General features: G+C 31.0%; 1 long non-coding RNA gene across 2 annotated transcripts; it reads left to right on the forward strand.

Moving 5' to 3' along the window:
* Positions 1-787: 787 nt before the first annotated feature.
* On the forward strand, positions 788-2,916 carry LOC145018082 (uncharacterized). Of its 2 annotated transcripts, XR_013666820.1 has the most exons (4): positions 788-1,158; positions 1,224-1,364; positions 1,709-2,115; positions 2,751-2,916. It is a non-coding gene; the product is annotated as an uncharacterized LOC145018082 (long non-coding RNA). The 2 variants fall into 2 exon arrangements; XR_013666819.1 differs by lacking the exon at positions 1,709-2,115.
* Positions 2,917-17,656: the final 14,740 nt, after the last annotated feature.

A 17,656-nucleotide genomic window follows, 5' to 3' on the forward strand; every position in this document is an offset into this window, starting at 1 on the left:
TATCAAGGAAGGTTTTAGTCAACAGAAATCCAGGTCTTCATTTTGGAGACATTCATGTTCTGAATGCTAGATATGTAAAAGAGTTGGAAGATTTTATTGGAAATGGTAAATTTGCAATATTCTTTTTCCACAAAAGGAAGAAAATCAGTGGAAAATGGAATTGCAAATGAAGATTTCGATGGTGATATGTAGTGGGTCTCAAGAAACCCTCAGGTTACAATATATTTTATTTTTTTCATACTAAATAGTTGTTGATTAAAGATTATATAAAGTTGAAAGTTCTTGTTTTACCCCTACCCCCTTGTCAGCTATTGCATTACTTTTAATCAAGTGAGCCATGGACACGTTGTTACTCAACTCCAAGTTGATCACTTAAAAAACCAAGTGATTTCTCACATCAAGAATTAGAGCATCAACTCTTTAAACAACTTTTTTCTACAAAAACACAAGTAAATTCTCTTACTTACTTACTTCTCTATAATAATTAATAAAGATGAGGAGGGTATTCAAGTCTTTTTCACATACGCAAAATTCCCTATCCCATCTTCTCATGTGGGAAAAAAGTAGCAAACTTGTCCTATTTTGTCATTTCTTTATTTTTTTAAATTTTGAATATCTTTTAACACTTTTTTTAAAAAAGAAAAAAGAAAAAAGAAAAGACCATTTATGTGGACCTTAAGGGTATAAAAGAGGAAATTTGGGGAGTTACTTTAGTGATATCTTTACAGAGATTAATTACATAACATGTTTTACTTGATGTTTTTTTTTCTTTTCTGAATAGAGATCTTGGTGGAAGCCATTGACAATGGTGGTGGATGTAGAAATGATGTTCAAGAAAACAGGTATGCTAAAAATGAGTCAACAAGACTTGTAGAGCCTTCTAAAACTAACAACAATTCAGAATTGTCACAAGTTTAGAATTTTTCTTCCGCAATCAAAGAATCAGAAGATAAAACACAGACTGAAACTCAGACACCTGTCAGTGTTGGTGTTAGTACACGTGGCTCTTCTGGTGGCCTAACTGGCTTGCTGAATTTTGGAAACACTTGCTTTATGAATAGCACTATTCGATGTCTTGTTCATACACCATAATTTTCTAGATATTTTAGAGAAGATTATAACCAAGAGATCAACTGGCATAACCCTTTAGGAATGGTGGTAAGTTTTAACAGAAACCATTATTTATTATTATTTTTTTATAATACTGGTTTTGTAATTTGTAGGGTGAGTTAGCTTTAGCATTTGGTGAGTTACTGAGGATGTTATGGGCACTAGGAAGGACTCCATTTTCTCCAAGGCAATTCAAAGCAAAGCTTGCTCGTTTTGCACCATAATTTAGTGGATACAATCAACATGATTCTCAGGTTTGTTATTTGTTTCATTTAGCATTTAATGATATATATATATATATATATATATATATATATATATATATATATATATATATATTCGACCCATTTATGTATCTCTCATTGCCACTTCAATCAACCACCGCCTGAGCAATTCCTAAATTTTTCTATTTTTGTTGCCAATTATGGTCCTAATTCCTAATTCCTTATTATTTTGACATTTTTAGCCTTGTTTCTTTGTTTGTTTTTCACTTCTCACTATTTTCTTTAAACTTTTTGGTCGTCATTATGTTCTTAATTAAGAATTTAATTTATAGTATAGATGAGGATTCTATTAAATCAAGTTTGTATTCCTGTAGAGTGCTATTGGGGAGGGTATGACTCGTCGAGACCATTCTGATGTCTCTAACCAGGAAAAATTTGTCTCCCTCTTTGTTATGTCTTTAATGTATACAAACCACCCCTACAATTGGAATACAATTCCATTCCAATCCTGCATTTGGTTTGCTACTTCAATTTGTTACAGATGTTTTCTCCTTGCTAAAAATAGTCAAATAAACATGTATTAATTATATGTTACTTTTATGTATATCCAATAATAAACTTGTATTACGCAAGCCATCTTCCTTATTGGTGAAATGATGGAATATGATGCGCCCTCCAAGCTAATGGAGTCGGATTCTTATTTCTCAAAGCTTGTTGCCGAGTACTGGTCCAACTGCAGGAAATGATCCACGAGTAATTTCTTTTCAAGTTAAAAGTAAAAGTAAAATTTCTTATTATTCGTTATATGTATATATGTATATATATATATATATATATATATATATATATATATATATATATATATATATGTGTATATATGTATACACATATACATATATTTGTTAATTCATTATTCTTTATGAAGATTTGAACTTGATAGTAGATGATAATAATGGAAATTCTGGAAGAATAATATGCAAGTTATACAAAAATTTCAAAAGGGTATTTTGGGTATTTGCTAGTAGATATTAATCCACAAGGTCTTTTTGTTAAGAATATATGGTGTTTGTATCGTTTGTAGAGAGTTTAGGGTAAACCTTATCACATCTCACATTTAATTATCATCAATCATCATAATTTTATGGTTTTAGGGTAAAGGATCTGAAATGTTAATTTATGGTGGAGGTCCTGTTGCATATACTTCACAACATATGAGTCAAGTTATTTTATTATTGGTGCCTTTTGTATGTCAATTCAGCAACTTCTCTGCAAATTCTGAAATTTGCAGTAATTTTTCTCATGTGTATGGTAAAAATGGTGGACATCACTAAACAAATTTCATCTAGGATGTTTTTCAAATTGACTACAGGTCCTTCAACTTCAAGCTTCTTATTTGTACCAATTTGCCATGTGCAGGTTCTGACAGCTCTAGCAATCTCCTTCCATGCCCTGCAGCCTCTCAAAGTTCCTGCATCCAGGTTATTCTCTTAGAAAGGAGATTGTTAAAGGAGAATTTAGTCATGAGTTTTTTTTAATGATGTACATGTTTTGTTTTCTATAATAAATATTATGCAATATTAGCAATGTGTTACATTTACTTAATATTGGAATGATTATTTGTATCTGACATATTAGTGCAATGAATTATATTTATTTTTTATGGTATTTTATTTTGTATTATGAGATTTTTAATGTGTTATTTAATTTGAAAATTAGTAAATCTATCAAAAATATATAATTTTAAAAACATTTTAAATTATGACACACAAAAATACGTGTCGTCTTCTTTTATGATAGGGGCTTCCTTGATACGCATTGCGTGTCATAAACACGCACGTCGTAAGTTTACGACACACAAATGCGTGTCATCTTCCTTTATGATAGGGCCTTCCTTGATACACATTGCATGTCATAACTGCACGTCGTAAATGCGTGTGATAAATGCGCGTCGTAAATAGACAACGCGCAAAAGTGTGTCGTCTCTCATTATGACAGGGCCTTCCTTGACACACATTTGCGCGTCGTCTGAGCGTTTTATGACATGCATTGCGCGTTGTAAAAGGTTGTTTTTCTAGTAGTGAGAATAGTTGAATTCAAAGAGCTCCATTGTGGTATCGGAGTTGTAATTCTTTCTAGAATATACATATGCTTGGTAGTTTAACCAAAAATACCTTGAGGTTAAGAAAGATTTCCGAGGATGGATTCGGAGGGTTGAAAAAATGAGTGTCGTATAAACTAAGTGATGAGGGTTCATATTTAGGAACATAAAGTTTTTAGGAATCATAGACACAAATACATGCATTGTGGTCTTGGGATAATGACTGGGTTCGGAATGGATTGTTTTATGCAACATTGGTAAGTTAAAAATCAGTTTTCTTGAGGGAAAGCAAAGGTTAAGTGTAGGTTTGAAATGGATTGTTTTATGCAACATTGGTAAGTTAAAAATCAATTTTCTTGGGGGAAAGCAAATGTTAAGTGTGGGGTATTTTGATATGTGCATATATATATATATATATATATATATATATATTACGTCATATCTTAATAATTTTTGCCATTTTGTGTTTATTATATGACAAAAGATACTTAATCTATTATATATTGTGATGTAGAGGAAAAAGACATGATCGGGAGCAGAAAGGAAGCTGGAAGCTAGGAAAATGAAGAAAAGTCTATATTATCTATAGTTTGTTTGTATGTTATGTGTTGTATAGAATTCTGCAAAAGTTCTGCAATGTTCTGAAACTATATTATCTATAGTTTGTTTGTATGTTTTGTGTTGTACTGAAAACTTTGCAATTATAGTTGTATGTTGAAAACTTCCCTTATGCTTAACATGTTACAAAAGGGATAAAAATACCTAAATATTTTTATAAAGTGTAGTGTTTTTCTCGGTTTGTATCAATTGCAAAAGTTTTTAAATCTATTTGAAATTGTTTGCATAAACACAAAAATCCTTGTGTTTTACTTGTATTCCCCATGAAAACATTAAATATAATAAAAATGGAGGGGGTATGAACTCACAGTTGTTTGTGCACGTGTTGGACAACAAGACTAGAAAGATGACCCTCGAGTTGATGTACGCGGAATTAACGGATTCCTAATTATAATTAAACACATAACTGTATTTAAGATTAGTGGAATCATTAATTTAAAGTGTTGGAAACACTTGTTTTTTGAGTTACGAATAGTTACCGAGATTGTTTGGAGTGAAAGGGTGGGTTTTCGGTCAAAGATAAATCCGAAAACTAGATTCTCGGTTTGGTGAGTTTTCGGCCGAAATCAGGTGTTCGGTTCTACTGGTGTTTCTGGCCCTTTTAAGATATGAAGGCTGTTATTGGTGTTCTTGAGGAAAAATATGAAGATTTGAAGGTTTCCTCTTGAAGATCTAAGTGTTCTTGGATGATCCTTGGGAGAGATTTAGGAGTGTTTTCGAGTGAAAAAGTAGGAAAATGACGAAGTTTTCGGATGAAACAAATATATACGGTTGGGTTTTCGGCCGGAGATGCGTTCTACTGCACTCCAGTTAACTCCAATGCTCCATCAAACACATCCAAATCTGCTCCCAAAGTACTACTGCACTCGAATTATCTGAGAATGACATAAAAACATGAACAGTATGGGAATTCTAACGAATGACATGAGTTGAGCATTATGTAAACTAAGGACATGAAAATGTACAAATTATGATGCTAAATGCTAATAAAAAATACTCTAAAAGATGCATAAAATGACATCTATTAGTCGTTGTGACTTTGATTTGATATTTTGAGTTTGTCTTCTTGTAATTTGCAAGAGTTTCTGGAAAGTGTTCTTATAGAACTCTAGATAATTGCACAATTTAATTTTAAATATTCAGGATGAATTCTTGGTGGTTCTTTAATGCTGTTTCTTTTTATTTCACCAATTCTTTTCACCATCTCATCAGTATCTCGATGCTTCTTGTCAGATGCTTCGGAAAATCAGGCCATGATGTATTCAAAGTTCATTTTCTTCTCTTGTCCACATGTTGCTTGCATCTCCCTTTTCTTTTAAATTCCCATTTTGAGGTTTCTCATAGTAGACTTGAAGGCTCCTCCAATAATCATATTACTAGAGGATAACAATGCTTGGACTTTTTGGTTACCATCATCATCTAAATTACATCTTTTAAGAGGTGTGATTCGCTAACATTGTCAACTCCATTTCGGATTGTATGAATTGTTTGATTTACTCTCTTCATGTCTTTCCCCAATTCGTCTATCATTGCACTTAAATGACAATACCGTCAATTTTTTTTTCCAGATGATTTTTTTTCGAATGAAAAAGTCCCTTGAATCATGCTATTGATGAGAATGCTAGGCAAGTTCTTCAATAATAGCATAACCTTCAACATGATTTTTCTTGGAGTAGGTCTTTTAGATCAGTCATTTGACGAGTGTGTACGTCTATTAAAGATCATGTTATGGGCAGTTTTGTAACAATTCCTTGTATCGATCCCACACATTATATACTATTTCACCTTCAATTTGTTAGAAATTTTGGATGTTGATATTTTAGCGATCTTTGATTGTGGGCTGAATTGAGTTATTATTTTTTGTTTAACTATGCCCAAGTAGTTATAGAGGCAGTTGGTTTGACTTTTAACCAACGTCTTGTAACTCCTTCTAGTGTTATTGGAAATGCTCTAAGTATTACAACATCTTCAGTAACTCTTGGTGTGTTGAAGAAATTAACAGTCTCTTCCACGCTTTCAACTTGTTCCTGAGGTCTTCATTATCCCTTCTCGAGCACTGTTTTGTAGTAGCTTTAAGAACTAATCATTTAATTCAAAATTTGTTTCGGCATGTATCTATGGGAGTACTAAACTAGGTTTTACTTATTTCTTAATTCGACGTTCATGTTCTTCTAAAATGTTTGATAAGTCTTTTTCCTTAATTGAAATACCTATCACATAAGATGATTTTTCGTGTCATGATTTACGATAAAACAGAAAAACAAATTGTAAACGGAAGTTAAAAACTAATATGCAAAGTAATATGTAACGATCTACAAGAAGGCTCATAAAAAGTTTCGATTAAATGTAAAACACAATATTCTAAATTAAATTAAACTGTTACCCGACAATGGCGCAAAAAACATGATATGTTTTAAAATAGTGATCTTAAAATTTTAAACTAATATACTAATACTGGACTACTACACACCTTAGACAAGTGAACTTAATTGTGTAATAGTATAACAATGATAAGACGATGTATGGAACACTTGAAGAATGATTATGATTTGATTCAGAAAGTTTATTTTAACAATTAATCTAAAAGATTAAAAGTAAAATGGAAGATTTGTTTTAGTAAATAAACCACAAAGAACACTTTAAGATGGTAAACATACTTTCACTTAGATTTGATTCATCTTTTAGTTATAGTTGATTTTACAAAAGTACAATGTATTTGCGTTGTTGTCTACCAATTTCTATTATGGTTGTCCTCTTGGTCATATTCAAACCCTAATGGATGTAATTATAGCTAACCCAATGTTCATTAATTAATTACTCTTATTATTAAATTTAAGTTCGTATTATGTAATATTTAACCTATATAATTGCGTTAAAAAGTTCATTGGAAGACAACTACTACTCTTTTACACATTTAGGTTACAAATTTATTACTTAAGTCTAGGATTTGATCAACCAAGTTATAACAATTATAATAGTCATAAATCAATTATGATTAAAACAATACAATTAGAGTGGTCCTTTAACTATATTAAATAAGCAATAAAAAATAAAAATCAAAACTTTAATATATAAGGATTTTCGATATCGCATCAAATAACTGTGTAAAATTGGAGATACCACCACCTAAATGATGAAGCCTTTAACCGTTTTAATGTTCGATTGATGAAAGAAATGTTGAATTCCAATTATGTTAGGAGAAAACCTTGCATGATGATTATCTTTTTGATTTTCAATTAATGAAGAAACTGATTTGACACTTTATTGTTCTTTGTGAAAGAGAAAAACTAATTATGTAATCTAATATTGATGCGTAGCACATAGATGATCTCACGGAAGCTTTATGGATAAATGAGAGAAAGTCAAACGGGACCAAAAGAGACCCAGCTTGAAACTGACATAACTTTTGATCTGGAAGGTAGTTGGAGGCGTGCGATATATCGACGAAAGCGTATCGACGAGACAGAGTTCTTGACAGGTCGGCATCAAAGTTAACCCTTAAATTCCATTGTTTAGCCCCCCAAATCTCAATTTTCCTTAATTTTTGCGCAATTCTTCTTTTTTTGTCGGTTTTAATGACAAAATATATGCTCTCCTTATTTTCTGAAATTCTCTCCCTTATTTAGGATGTTATTTAGTAGAATGTATGGTTGATTTTTATTTTCCAGATTGGTCGTACCTGCCAAATTTAGCGTCTATCGTTTATAAAAGATCATTTGTAAGGTATCTTAAATTTAGTAATATAATAACTTTGAGTTTTATTTTTATTTATTTATTTTTTTGCTTTTGTTCTCCATCTAATATTAGGAATGTCATTTAGTTTAAAATTTTCATTTTTAGATGGTTGAGATTTGTTGTTAGTATGCAAATATTTTTAGTGCTTTCAAATTATATATATATATATATATATATATATATATATATATATATATATATATATATATATATATATATATATATATATATATATATATATCGCTACAGGGATTGAGCGCTATGTAGACGCCACTTATGGACACTATGTCAACGACATGTCATCGGTAAAGGTTATACATATGACATTTCGTCTGTTTAAAGTCGTCGGCATGGCTCCATCGGTAAAAATCGAAAATGTCATCGGGACAAGAGTCGTTGGTATAAAACAACCAATCCCGACGGCATGCCGTTTTCAAAGGCTCGTTGGGATTGATTTTCGAGGAAATAAGAAAAAGTCTTATTCGGACCCTATATCGACAACTTGTCGTCGAGAAAAGGATGAGCAGTACCGACAACAAGTTGTCGGGAAAAGTGTGGTCAATACCGGCGACTTGTCATCGGGAAAAGTGGTGACAATACCGAAGACGTATAGTCGGGAAAAGTAGGTGCAACCAACTTCCATTCTAATAGTATCAACGACTAATCGTTGGGACTGGTACAACCGTTTTTACAGTTAGAAAGCTACACCAATGACATGTCGTCTGTATAACCAAATTTTTTTAGATATTTTTCACAGATTTTGTTCTATATACCAAATCTGTTTTCTAAAACAAATCTGAACATGATATTTGCAGAATAATGTCAAACACTTAATAAGCATAATATCCCATTAAAATTTATGCTCAAATTCAACTACATAACAAAATAACAACAAAAAAAAGTTTTTAACAAAGATTGTTCTCATTATCATTCTAGTTCTCCTCCTCCTCATCATTATCATCATCATCATCATCATCATCATCATCACCACCACCACCACCACCATCATCATCATCATCATCATCGTCATCATGATCATGATCATGATCATGATCATTATCATCATCATCATCATTCTCCTCTTCCTGCTCCTTGAGGTCATTTGTTGTTTTGGGGTTATGTTGTGAAAATGTAGTGGGATTAAACTAGAATGGTGACATTGGTTGTGGTTGGAAGTTAGGAATGATGGACGTGAAAATGTTATTATACATTTGTTGCATTTGTAGCTTTTGTTGTTGCATTATTTGCATTTATTGGGTTAATACAACAATTTGGGGATTATCTGAAGATTGGGATGTCGAAGCTTTGGAACGTTTGGTATGTTCATTTGGAAATAAATTATTGTTGATGTTTGGTTTCCTTCCAACTCCGCGAATATGCCTGCGTCTCTCACCGAGGGAACGAGCGAGACATTATTCTTCATTTAACTTTTCGTTCTCTCCGAGCTCTAATTGCATCAACATCTTCTCTCGTTGAATGTTTTTCTAAAATAAAGAAAACAATAAAAACATGTTAATTAAAATAAATAACTAAATTTAAACACTAAAATAATAATAATATATCTTTAACTAACTATAATAATAATAATAACATATTTATCAAATAACTTATTAACTTTGTTTATTAATTACCCAAACTATTTCTGCTTGCGGTGTACACCAACCCCGACTTTCTTTAAATCACATCTGTCTCCAACCTTCTATATGTTGCGGGTCTTGTACTTTTTCTCTCTATAATAAGCCAAAAACAATTAATATATTTATATAAGTGTTAATAAAAAATATATATAATACAAATAAATTTAATTACCTCCTCACGTTGTCTGTCTGCATATGTTCTACTTCCCTGAGAACTCGTAAATAGAAGTTTGGACCTACTTTCTTTACCTTTTTCGCAATGATTCCTATAAACCTCATCCAAAAAAAGAAGATCAATCATGTTATCCCAAGCTTCATCGTCCATATCATCCAGTGGACATTGTTTTGTACCTTCCACTTCCTTATATTCACCCACCCTATCAAAATAAATTTTCACTTGATATTTGTGCTATTTATAAGCTCTTTGGCAGTCGTTCTGTTCAACCCATCGAATGGCTTCCCACATATATGTACTCCGATACATATCCAGATCAAAAAATGTCTACAATAAAAAAAACAAATTTAATTAGTAAAAAAATTATTTAAAAAGTATAAATTTTTTCACATATAAAATATATTTTGTACTTACTTCAATCTCAAGATACATAACTTCATAGTAATGGAAAGGAACACGTCTCTAAGTCCTATAATGGAGTAGTACATGATCTGCCACAAAGTTTGAGATAAACCTTTCAACATTTTTCCATTTGTATTTATAAATCTATAGTTCCCCCCGATGCTATCAACTTCCACAGGTAAAGGTTTATGACTGCTGAGATTGAACTTTTTTCGCATATTTAAGCATCTTCCCTTTGCACGCCGACGCGTCGAGTTTGCTACATTGACACATAGAATTGAAAATTTAGAAATTTAAAACTTTAAAAATATATCCAATATATTTAATAATTTCATGTACCTTACAAGATTGATAACCCGCCGATATCTTGCCTGCATGCTCATGTGGAGGTCGTTCCCTGTCGTCTCCTCCATGCCCCCTCGCAACATGTGTAGCCATTTGTTTAACAAATATTAGAAAATATACTAAACATATTTTAAAAAAAAGTAATAAACAATTTTAAGCAATCAAAATTTATAACAACCATAACATACCATCAATCAGAATCATCACTATAACAATATACATGTACAACATCATCATTAATAAATTCGTTATCGTTTATGAAATCGTCATCATTATCTGAAGAGTATGTATCACCACCATCATCGTCATCATTAAAGAAACTGTTATCATTCATAGTAGGAGCCACACTTGATTCACCATTGTCATCATTATCTGAAAAGTACATATCATCACCGTCAACAGAGTATGTATCATCATCATCATCACCTAAATCGGCAGCCAAGGGAAAATCAATTGATTGAGTGTCATTCAACACATCTATCTCATTAACACCGATACTTGGGTGATCCCAAAGTTTTCGATGATGAACATCTTCCACAACTCTCCAATTGCTATTTTAAGTAGGATCTTGGAGATAAAACACTTGTTTAGCTTGAGTGGCTAAGATATATTATTGATCGTCATACCATGTTTTACCGCATAGCATTCATGACTGGTATCGATAACAACCATATTATTTTTCCTAATTAAAACTCCATTACCTAATGATTTATTGAACCATTAACCATGAAAGAGTACAACTGAATAACCATGTAAATAGTGCAACTCTATATTGTCCTCCAGTTGACCTTGGAATGGTGTACCGTCTACTCCTAATGTAAGAATGCCACTATTTTGAGTAGTACGTTGGATATCACGGCTAGGCGCAAAAAATCAAACACCATTTACTATGCAGGGAGTGTAAGAAGTTGCATTTAACAGACCATGTGCCAATGCATTTAATTCGTTAATACAATCCGAAGGCGATACTCTTTCGAGGTGATAAATCTATAAGGAAATAAAATATTGTATGTTTAAGTAATAATATAAATTAGTTTTATATTATAAATTAGAATATAAGGTATTTACCTTTCTTTTGAACCATGGAGGAAATTCTGTTTTCAAATCACTTTCAGGCGATTCTGATTTGAATTTTCTGGATGTGAGACAAAACAATTAGAATAGTTTGAAGATATGATAACACTATCAAAAAAGTAGTTAATAGATCACAAAACTCATGATATGTAGCCTTTCAGCTCATCCTCATCGCAATTGTTTAATACAAACCAATGCAATGATTTTTTGGCATCTTTACAAAGTTCGGTGAGCTTCTTAGTGGACATCGGTCGACATTGTGATGAGAACACAATAAATTGACTTTTTGGAAGTCCAAGATCCTCATTTCTATCAACATGATTGAATTTGGTTTGCATAGCTCAAGATATATAGAGCAAAATGTCAAAGCTTCGTCTGCAACATAACCCTATGCTATTGAGCTTTCTGGCCTTACTTTGTTTTTGACATTATTATTAAATTTTTTCATGTATCTTTCAAAAGGATACATCCATCTCATGTGTACAGGCCCTCCAAAAATGGCTTCTTAAGGTAAATGAAGAATTAGATGAGCCTTCTGGTTTGGCTTTATTACTAAATCCTCTTGGATATGGTCTTCTTTCAGGTTGACCATTAAACAATAAACTTTGCTTGCACTTATAGTTCATATGCAAGAATCGTCTATGACCAACATAAGACATCTTGTTGGTGACATGAATGGGAGATGTGTCTGCATTACAAGAAGCGCATGCTAAATAACCTTGACCACTCCATCCAAAAAAACTTCCACGTGTTGGAAAATCATTGATAGTCCATAACAACATCGCACGCATGTTGAATATGGTGTTAAGTGATGCATATATCATTTGGACTCTTTTGGCCCACACAAATTTCAACTCATCCACCAAAGGCCTCAAGAAAACAACAATGTCCTTTGAGGGTGTTTTTGGGCCAGGAATTAGCAAAGTTAGCATGAAAGAAGACTCTTTCATACATATCCATGGTGGTGTATTGTAGGTAGCTAATATAATCGGCTAAGTACTATAAGTACTATTAAAGTTGGTGAATGGATTGAAGCCATCAACAACCAAACCTAGACGGACATTTCTAGGTTCTTTAGCAAACTCTGGATATCTTTGATCAGAATCTATCCATGACTTCTCATCAACCGGATGATACATCATACCATCTATTGAGCGTCCAATATTATGCCAACTCATATATTTAGCTGTGAATCTGGAGCTATACATTTGTCAAAGTCTTGGAGTGAAAGGAAAGTACCGCAACACTTTTTGTGGTACTTTGTTCCCCTTTGTAGTTGCGTCCACCCATCTACTCTCCTTACAAATCGAGCAATTCTGCATGAAACCATTCTCCTTCCAAAACAAAGCACAATCATTTTTGAAAGCATGGATCGATTGATATCCTAACCCTATCTTTCTCAACTTCTTTTTAGCTTCATAGTGTGAGGCTAGAATCTTGCTCTTCAGGAAAGCGGCTCTTAGTAACTCTACAAGTTGGTCAAACGAAGTATTTGTCCATCTATTGATCACTTTAATATGCAACAACTTTGCCAAAAAGTTTAAGGCAAACATTCGGTTCTCTCCAATCCAACTCCTATCAATCGTCCTTGTTATTTCATTATTAAATATTATATTATATATATAGTTATTGAAAGTTAGATTGTATTTGGGCTATATAAATAAATATATATCTGAGAATAGATAGAGTATTCACAAGTATATAAAAAATATATAATCGAGAAGTAAAAATCAGATGGAATGGATAGAATATTCACAATGGTTATGAAGAAGAAACTTAAAAATCAATGATTCAACGTGTTTTAATAAGAAAATCATATTATACGGTACATTATTTAAACCACAAATTTAAAAGTACAATGTTATGATAGAAAATACACAAAAGTATAATGTTATAATTAACAAAAGTATCATAATTTTGTTAATTATAATGTCATACTTTTGTTTATTTTCTACTGTAGCATCATAATTTTTAATATTATAATACATAATATTTTGGTTTAAAAAATATATAGTTTAATTTGATTTTATAATTAATTTTAATTTGATTTTAAAATTAACTTAATTTAGTTTTATATTAATTTAATATTTTCTTCTTTGTTATTAGTTAGATTTTAAAGTAATTCAATTTGATTTATAATTACTTTTATTTTATTTTAATATTAATATTAATTTGATTTAATAGATAATTTAATTTGATTTTATAATTAATTTAATTTCATTTTAAAGTTAAATTAATTTAATTTTATAATTAATTTAATATTTTCTTCTTGTTTTTAGTTTAATTTTTTAAATTAGATTAATGTGATTTTATAATTAGTTTTATTGTAATATTAATGTTAATTTGATTTAATAACTAATTTAATTTGATTTCATAATTAATTTAATTTGATTTTAAAATTAACTTAATTTGATTTTAGAATTAATTTAATATTTTCATTTTGTTATTAGTTTTTTTGAAATTAATATAATTTGATTTTATAATTAATTTGATTTTATTTTAATATTAATATTAATTTGATTTTAAAACTAATTTAATTTGATTTTATAATTAATTTTATTTTATTTTAAAATGAATACTAATTTGATTTTAAAACTACTTTAATTTTATTTTGCAGTTAATTTAATATTTTCTTTTTATTTATTTAAAAGAAAAAATTAATTCAACTTTATTTTATAATTAATTTAAAATTACGAAAAATATGTTGCTATTAGTAACCTAATTAAGCTAAAGTCGTAATGAACAACATTAAGTCACTAACAATATTAAGCACTTTACAATACAAACAATATCATCTACATATAAAAACTCTAACTTATCAATTAAGAACTTTATCACTTTATCTTATATACATTCAAACTATTAAACCTAAATATCACATATTCATACAAATTACACTGAATTCCAATTTTCATTTCATTTTAGACATACAATACAAATGTATATATCTAACTACAAAATCAAACATCATATAAAATCAAAATCAAACATATATTTCATTTAATTTCATACAATCATACTACCTTATAACACCTTACATTTTAGACATCAAATTTCAATTTCATAAAAAAGTATATATCTAATGCAAAATCAAACATCATTCTTAATTTCATTTTCATACCAATACACCACAATGATCATAAACAAATCATGCCTAACTTCCTTTTTCATTTTCATGCCAAAACATACTTTCATACTGCAAAATGCATATATATATATATATATATATATATATATATATATATATATATATATATATATATATATATATATATATATATATAAACAATCAGCCAAACAAAATCTAAGAAAAATTATATATCATGATGTATTCAAAGGGAAAAAAATCATAAACATCATTCACGTACATACTATGGTGTGTTAAGCAGTGTTGCAAACCTCGACCTACTTGGCTGAGTACTTGGCCGATTACTCGGAATCGGCCCTTCACCGAGGCGAGTAATGTCAACTCGGCCAAAAAACTCGGATTTAGTCAAAATCGGCCAAAAATTGGTCAAACTCGGTCAAAAATCGGATAAACTCGGTCAAACTCAGGCCTACTCGGTCTTACTCGGGCCTACTAGGTCAAACTCGGCTAACTCGGTGAAAATCGGTCAAACTTGGTCAAAGGGTCAAAATTGTCATATAAAGAGAAAAAATCAAGAATTTCAAGATTAATATGTATAATTCACTTAATGATTTATTATTCAACACAAACATGTAATTATTACTACATATATATATATATATATATATATATATATATATATATATATATATATATATATCTTAAATTTTCAATAATTATCCATGTAGTGAGACAATTATATGTATTTCAGTTTTTATGTATTCACATGTATCTAATTTTGGTTATATATTTCAATCAAATTATGATTTTAACTTATGATTTTGATATATATAATTTTCCAAATAATATTTCTACATGGATTACCGAATCCGAGTACTCCCCGAGTACTCCCGAGTACTCGCAACTCCCCAGTCGGTCGAGCAGGTACCAAGTAGAGAGTTCTACAACCTTGGTGTTAAGCATGAAAATAAAAATAAAAAACTTACCTCAAAATCAAAGGTGAAGATAGCTCAAACATCGGAAATCGTTTTCTCCGATGGTGGTGAAGGTTGTTGCCAGCCAACGGTGATGAAGGCTATGATTTAGGTATCCAAAAACCATAAATAAATCCCCTAAAATCAGAGTAAAAACTCAAGCTCTTACAAATTAAGAAGAAATCAAGGACCAAGAACCTTACCTCTAGGTCGCCGATGAAGCGGAGTGGACGGAAATCGCCCTGCATCGCCAAAGGTTGAGATGGAAACGAAAGTGTAGGCGACTGCAAAATGAACGCTGGATCGCGAGCTTTGTTACAGGGAAATGGACGACAAGTCTTCGATATAGGTAAATGAAAACTACATCGTTCCACTTTATGTCACACCCCCAAACCGAATTGGCGGAAACATTCGGGGGTGGAGGACGTTATGTAGAGTATCATAACAATGCATAATAGTAAACAAGCAACAACATCATCCATTGCATTAATAGTATAAATTTATACATGTGTGTTCTATGTAATAATAATAAGACACTAAAAATGAATAATCAAAATAAAGACGAGTCTGAAAGTGCTGTCTTCATCAAAACCTGTCATCGGTACCTGTCTACTGCTGGTGAGTTCATAAGTATTTAGTGTCAATGTTGTATAAGTTTGAAGAAAAGTGTTTGTAAATGTTTGTAATAAATATTTGCATCTCCTAGAAAATCCTATATTTTCTATTAAAATGTGGCCTTCTACCAAGACCCGAAGGTCCTGTATGTTTGCTTGTTTGTAAAAGTGAGTATTTTCCAAAGTATGACTATTATAACCAAAATATAGTTTTACATTACCGTTTATGTGAGAAGACCACAATGTGAATACAATGGGAAAATAATAAAGTACTGTTATATTGTATATAGTAACTACTGTTGTACTAACTACCTTAAACCAATTGTTAATTAAGGTATAATGTGATACGATTGTAACGATACTTGATCGACTAGTAGAAAACACGACGCTCGAAGATGTCGAAATGTTATGATATTCGTCACCCGTAGACCTGCAGGTCCCACTGTAGCTAGCAACAAGGTGTAGGATGGTCAATCCGGTATAGATCTATACATAAATTCATGCTCCCCCTTCAGGAGACTCTGGTTACAAAACGTGACACAACAGTATAATGCCATGCCATGAAGTAGTGGCTCACATTAATGTTATAGTATTCTTGTATTTGTATAGTATGCTCTATCTGTATAGTGTATAGTATGTTCCTCCTTATTTCTCATTATAGTATGTTCTTTCAGTTTCTCATTATAGTATGTTCTATCTGTTTTTCGTTATAGTATGTTCTATCCGTTTCTCGTTATAGTATGTTTGAACTGACTCTTGTATGTTTCATTGTACTAGAAATAGTGAATTGTAAATCTCTTAAACTATACCTATTATAGTTTACTAGTGATGGTGTGTGTATAAATGAGTATGTTTGTACACCTTTGAATACTCAAAGGCATTGAACTGATGTAAGAAACTTTTATATCTACACAGATATACATAATATATAACTAAGATTTAAACAACCTTCGGACAGACAACTGATACCCTAAGTCCACAACCAAACAAGGAACATGAAATAAAGCGAGTTATCAGTTCTAAGTCATTTCAATCTTATTTATATAACTATATCTTAATAGACATGATTTTGACAATATATAAGTTTAAAAGAGTTTGATAACGAGTTTACCATATAAAAGAGTTTGATAAAAAGGTTTTGAAATAATTTGTTTGATGACACAGTTTTGATGTATAAGAAATCCATTTGTTTGACAGTTATTAATCACATGTGATTGATATAATAACTATAATGTTTCAACTTGTATCCCCCCTATAAAAGCATTTAAAAATCATTTAAAAGGTTAGTTAGGGGTATGAACTCACCTATAGTGAGTGATTCATATGGAAGATTGGTAAAGGATGCTGAGTGCTAAGTGAAATCTCAGGCTCAAATGGATCCTATTAAGCATATAATGGTACATATATGAATATAATTAGTGTTAATACAACTAATCATGCAAGGAAACTACCTTAGGGACTAGGAAACACTTAGATTGAAGTGTTGCAATCACATATGATTGCATCAAAGGGGTTTACGGCCACACCAAGGTGTATACAACCAAGAGCTTACGACCAAAGAG

Source organism: Lactuca saligna, chromosome 9 (assembly GCF_052625555.1).
Source record: "Lactuca saligna cultivar CGN05327 chromosome 9, ASM5262555v1, whole genome shotgun sequence".
Classification (NCBI taxonomy): Eukaryota; Viridiplantae; Streptophyta; class Magnoliopsida; order Asterales; family Asteraceae; genus Lactuca; species Lactuca saligna.